Here is a 7,096-nt window from a genome sequence, read left to right on the forward strand (position 1 = left end):
ACATGCCGCGGAGCGGCTGGGCCCGTGAGCCATGGCCGCTGAGCCTGCGCGTCCGGAGCCTGTGCTCCGCAACGGGAGAGGCCATGACAGTGAGAGGCCCGCGTACCGCAAAAAAAAAAAAAAAAAAAAATATATATATATATAGAGAGAGAGAGAGAGAGAGAGTAGTTATTAAGTGCTTAATACTATTAATAAGTCACAAGTCCTGGGAGAAAGGGCAGGAGCATAGGTTGGGACATAATTAAGGTGACGACAACTCTTCTGACTTATATTTAACTAACAAGGAATTTAAATGTTGCCTATTAAAAATTATTAACTAAACCTGGGGCCTTAGCTTTATAAAAAGAAGGTAGCATTAGTCTAATTACTCTTATTATACATTAAATAATTTTGTTACGTGGGTTCAGTTGAGATAAATGTGTATAAAGGCATTTAATCACACTCCCGTTGGACCTAAATGAACACTGACTTCCACAAACCTACCAAATCTTTTCTTTATCTGAAGATTAAAATACTATTTTGCAGGGGTAGGTTTGTGGAAGGTGAGCATAAAACTAATTCAGATGAATCCCCCAAATTAGTCTTCCTGAAAAGCAGTGCCATAAAAATGGTGGGGGGGAGTACATGGATGGATAGAATTTGATCACAGCTTGAGAATCACTGGTAATACATGACCTCAGGAAAGTCAGAGGCTTGGTTTTCTAACCAAACAGAATAAGGATAATGACCTATTGTGTGAGAGTATTGAACATTTAGTGAGAAAATACATGGACAGAGTACCTAGAACATTCCAGATTCTCAGCAATATTTTTGTTTACTTCCATTTCTAGAAAATAGGAACAACATCCTCCCATATAAAATGAAAATAATCCAACTACTCCCATCACTAAAGGCTTTTATTAAGCATCTGTAAGAAAGTGTTACATAATGTGTAAAGCATATTAAAGCAGAATCGTCGGTGCCTTAGGAACTATATAATCCAAGGTTGGCAAAGCAGATCAACTTTAAAGAACATGGATACAATGTGGATACCCATTCTACAGGAGTTTTATGCGCTGTCCCAAAAAATAGTATCCTGGCCTTAAATAATGAGAACTTGCTTGGTCAATCATTCCCCCTTTGCTCCATAAACATGTTAGAGAAACAGATTCATTAAAAGATAGATTATTTAGATTATTAATTTTAAAATGATAATTGCTGAAATAAGTAGATAATTGTGAAAGACACAACCTACTCTGAAGAGTTGTTTTTATATAAATGTATATGTGTGTGTATATGTATAAATATATGCAGATTTATAAAGGTAAGTATACATATACACATGTATTGATTTACATTCCTGGAATTTTTGCAAAATATTTTGTGTGGCTTACAGAAATACGTATTATATACTGGAAAATAATAAAATAGATAACTATAATCAGAGAGAGACGCTCTACAGATAAAAAAGACCAAGAGAAATATTAAGCAAAGAAAGGCAGGGCTTAAGGTCCTTAAAGTCAGTTCTTAAATGTCAATTGCTAATTTGGCCCTGACTTTCCTGGTGGCCAACACACTGAGGAAACACAGTCAGACTCAGAATCCAAACTGATCATAAGACTGGATATCCTGGTGTCATCAGAGAAGCAACACTTTTCCTTACATCGAGATCCAGTGGAATTTTCTCCTCTGAGGATTCTCACAATTGGGATATTAAAGGATAAAGTGGACAGTATCTACAACAGGAACCCTCAGTAAATAAACCAGATAATTTTTTTAAGAAACTATATTCTGAGAATACTGCAATACAAGTCTAGTGAACTAAACTGAAATTTACTTTGTACAAAATCCTCCGGAAAGAATGTTACTGGACAAATCATAAAATTAAAGTGCAGGAAAGGACAAGTGCTCCTATGTCTCATTTTTCTCATTTACACAATGAGGAGGGACTTCCCTGGCGGTCCAGTTGTTAAGACTCTGCCTTCCAATGCAGGGGGCATGGGTTTGATCCCTGGTTGGGGAACTAAGGGATTGGGGAACTAAGATCCCACATGCCGAGGGCTGCGGCCAAAAATTTAAAAATAAGTAAAATAAAATAAAATAAGGAAGGTGGACTAAATTGTTTCTAAAATTTTTGACCCAGCAAAGCTTCAAAATAGCTAACCTGGATGCTTGCACACTAATATTTCTATTAAAAGAAGAATGGCAAAAATGTCACTAATAATGCTGAGAAATGGAAACATTTGGAGAGGAGGGAAATATTACATTTTGGGTTGATGGGAAATCTATTTCTCTGGCTGAACTATGTAAAGAGAAAGACAGGGCCAGCTGCCATAAACTGGAGGCCTGTGGACCTTGAGCTTTAATTCATTCTAGCAAGTATCATGTGTTAAAAAAATTTTTTTTAATTCATTGTCAATCTTTGAAAATTGGAAGTTTTCATATAAAAATGTAAATCTCTTGCTTCTCCTATAACAGTCAGAAATATGCTTAGATGGAAACAGTCAGCTAACGCTGCATGTTCAAGGTCAGACACTCTCTAGTATGACAAAGTCCCACACTCAGAACTTGCTATTGTGAAACTGTGTCCATTGCCGTTTATCATTCATTGTACTTGTGCTATCTTTCCCATGTTACAGATTTAGAAGAACAAAACATATGCTACCTCATACCTAAACCTCCTTTTCAAATGTGGGAAGGTGACTGTTGGATGAAAACATTATCAAGAAAAATTAGAGAGACTTGATTTCTTGTTAGAAGTAAAGAAGATGCCTACATATTTAAACATGCTCAGTTAATATGATCCGGAAATAGGGAGATGTTAGTCAACAGCCACAAACTTCCAGATATAGGATGAATGAGTTCTGGGGACCCAATGTACAGAATAGTGATTATAATTCAGTTAATAATACTGAATTATATACTTGAAGGTTGCTAAGAGAGTAGATCTTATTTGTTCTCACCCCAAAAAAAGAAATGGTAATTAAGTGATGTGATGGAGGTGTTAGCTAATGTTATGGTAGTAATCATTTTGCAATATAGAAGTAATCATTTTGCAATCATCAAATCAACACATTGTACTACACCTTAAACTCCACAAGGTTATATGTCAATTATATCTTAAAAATGCTGAAAAAAAATAAATTGCAGAGGATGGAAGAGGAATCGGAGATTAAAGAGACAAGAGCTATAGCAATTAATCACAATGTTTTAAATTTATTTGGATCTTAAGTCAAATAAAGAAATTATAAATATAAAAATACATAATCTGTTTGGTACATCTAACTTACTCTTTAACAGTGGCTACATAGTATCTGAAGGTATTTCTGTTTTATATATAACCTTATACAGTAACTTATTTAATATAAAACAATATACTTTGGGTTAAAATGTTGCCTTTACTTCAAGTATCCTAGAGCAACTGAGAATAGAACAAATAATGATCTTTCCAGAAGGAATACTGAAGAACAGTCTAGGAGAGAAAAAGAAATTATCTCAAAAACTCAAAATTCAACTAACTTCCAAAAACTTAAGAGCACATAATTTTAAGGTTTACCTGCATGTGAAAAACTATAATTTATTCCTAATCATGTAAAATATTACAGATTCAAGTGGAGCAACATGCATACATGCTTATAAACACTCACACATTAGGCTTAATTTAGCAATTACAGTGATAGAATTCACTAGAGGCTTAGCACTATTATTTTACTGATATACTTAAATTCATTAATATGAGTTTGCATATGAACTCTATAATAAAGACTAAAACCTGGCTAAATAACTATAATAAGCTGGATCCACAAAAGGCAATTTTTAGGATGAGAAAGAAATGCTTACAGGGTGACCTGGACTTAGAAGTCAAACTTCTTGACTGAGTCTTGACTGAATTACTGTTTTTGTAATATTTATGTTAATCCATTGGTCTATTATAATAGAGTTGATACTCATACTGTAAAGGATACAAAAACAACATGGAAGATCTTTCAGGGTATAAAGTAAGTTCCAAATTACATGTGTTAATTCATTTGAGCTCCTCAGTACACCTGTGAATTAGGTTTGTTTTCTCTGTGTTCTTCTGATACACTAAAAAGGCAGGGTAAAAATACTTAGAAGAACGGTGAAAACAAAATAACCACAAAATTCACAAGAAAGTTCAACACACAGTAACATTTCCACAGAGAGAATAAAGGACAACAGTTTCTCATCCAACCAAATTCTGACCAAATTTGTTCACATAGGTCTCACCAAAGCCAACTGACTCCAGAGCAAGGGCTGTGCTCAGGTGGCCTAGGTACCTTCCTGCCTCTTTTGTTTTTCCAATATTATCTTTTTCTAGTAGTGAGACTCAAGATACAGTAAAACGTCAATAACTACACTAGAATTCTTCATTAACTGCTCTTTTCTTTTTCATACAATTTTGGGAGACAGTGCAAAATCACAAGGAAAAGAATTTCATATTAGATTTAATAAAACAAATGCACACAACTTTTACAATATAGACTGGGCACAGTATAAGTTTAACCTCAAATCCTGTGGATTCTTTACATTCAAATTTGTTCAGTAAAAACTGATCTACAGAGTAAGGCTAGCATGAAATATAGCCTAGCTCCTAGAATTGGAGAGGCATAAGTTCAAAACCTTGCTTTTCTGTTTGCTTGTTAAATTTTTAGGCTTCAGTGTATTTATCTGTGTAAAATGGGAATCCTAATAACAGTATCTAGTCCATAGGGGTGTGACAAATAAATGAGATGATTCATGTCAAGCACACAGGAAATGTGCTTATGTAATATCAATTCAGTTTTCCTATTTAAACTCTCTTAAAGCAAGTGTGTGTGTGTGTGTGTGTGTGTGTGTGTGTGTGTGTGTTAGAAATTTTTTGGTAATACAGTAAACCCAAGGAAGATTTTGTTAATGAATGTACTGTAACCTAAAAATGCAATTAGTTCTAACATCATATTATGCAATTCGTTATTCATATATACATGTGCGTACATATATATATATATATATATATTTTTTTTACTGAGAAGCAAGGTCTGGAAAAAAGAAGCTATTTGGGAATCAGCGGGGGTGGGGGGGGGTTGAATTTCAGCTGTCACTTATTAGCTGGGTGACTATAAGTTACTTAAACTTTTCCTAGTCTCAGTTTTCTCACACTTTGAATAATACTTGGTATAAAAGATTAAAGAGGATACTTGACATAAAGTAGGCCCAAAATAAATAGTAGCTCTTATCATCATGAGAATGTATGTGGTTATTCAATCTTTGCACGAAAATTTTTATTAGAATATTCAATATTTAATTTGTATCATAAGCAAGTCTTAACATTAAAAACATGTAAAGGCTATTTTAAAATTCTTTAATAAAATGGCTTCACCTCCCTACCAATTTCTGTGACTTAAAAGGTAATAATTAATTGGAGAGACAAATGCTTTTTAGTTTATCAAATTATTGACACTTCTTGAGCCACGCAGCCTCTTCTCTTGGGTGATAAAGACAAAAATGTTAAATAATTTTTTTAAAAGGGAACACACGATACTACGATATTTAGGAAAATCAGTGTTGTCACATGTGGATACTATGGAGCCCTGACAACCTTTCTGATACTTTTCCATGTGATGCAAACGTAAGAATTATTTTTCCATTTGAGTCATGCTCAGATGTGAAGGGAATTCAAAGCATGACAGATGTACTTTTCTACCTGGATTGCAGAAAGACAATAACATATTTGGGTATAAAGAACATAAAAATCATTATTATATTGTTTTGGCAATTTCAGAAAGAACCAATAAGCCTGCACTGAACTTTAGCAATGACAGATTTTTTTAAATCAACAGCTGGTTACCATTATCACAATGAATCATGGAGCAGAAGTGACAGCTGAATTGGAGCCGGGGCAACCAAGAGATACCAGAGATAATTTCTGTGTTTTAAAGGGAGGTTTTCTTCAGTGCCTCTGACCTGGTGCTACATACGTCTTAATTTAAGTCGACAGATAGTGTGATAGAAGCCAAAGTACAATTATCATTTAAACCTAAAGGATCCAAATAAATAGAAGTACCTTAAAGGTGGGGTATCTTCCAATGAGGGCAAAACATTCACTTTGCCCAAGAACTCTCAGTTAAACGCTAGAAATATCTAGTGCTCTACTTAGAACCATTTAATGTTTATTTTTTTTTAATAAGGAATAAACTGTATCTGTTTTTATGGTCAAGTTAAAACAAGACTCCTACCTGAAGGCTTGACAGGTAAAGCCACTCCAATCTTTGCAGCTTTAAAACCAGTAAAAAAAAAAAAAAAAAAAAAAAAATCTGTTTTATGCTTCTCAGACAACAAAGTTATGGGAGGTTTTTTTTCCTTCAGATTTAGTGTAAATGTCCCACCTGACACACACAAAAGCCCGACTATCAAACAGAATGATGCCAATGTTCAACACCTGCGCTTTCAGAGCCGCCAACAAAGGAAGACGGAGACTTCTACTTCCACACCTGCTGGGTGGGTGGATGCCTTTAACCTCTGCTGCTCTTTTTTTTCTTTTTTCTTTTTTTTTTTTTAACATCTTTATTGGAGTATAATTGCTTTACAATGGTGTGTTCGCTTCTGCTTTACAACAAAGTGAGATGGGTCCCCGCGAGACGGAAGCGGTAAAGCACACTCTTCAAAGAGTGGGCAAACAAAAGTGCTCTATATGACAAGGTTTAATGCTTAATTATAGAATGTATCTGGCAACATGCTTGGAAGGAAACTATGTTAATAGAAAAAAATATTCATAGTTGCTCTTAACAGAAATGGGAGGTGGGGGGAGCAGATTTCTAAAAACACCAGTAGAAAATAAATGATTATTTAAAGCAAAGTAAACTTATGACATTGCATAGTATGTATGGTAGCCAATTTTTATTTTATTACTAGAAAATTTATCAAGTCTAAATATAGCATATATGAATTTCTGAAAAAAATTTTTTGAAAGACAAAGTTATCTCGCAAATACTAGACGTGTAATTTGTAGACTTTAAACATTTGCAAGCTTAATCAAATTAGTGCCATACCTAGTCATATTATTTTTAAAACAGTAAACATTTGTTTTCATCTACTTTTTTCAAATCTTAAGTTGATA

This window comes from Physeter macrocephalus, chromosome 20 (genome assembly GCF_002837175.3).
Source record: "Physeter macrocephalus isolate SW-GA chromosome 20, ASM283717v5, whole genome shotgun sequence".
In the NCBI taxonomy this organism is placed as follows: domain Eukaryota; kingdom Metazoa; phylum Chordata; class Mammalia; order Artiodactyla; family Physeteridae; genus Physeter; species Physeter macrocephalus.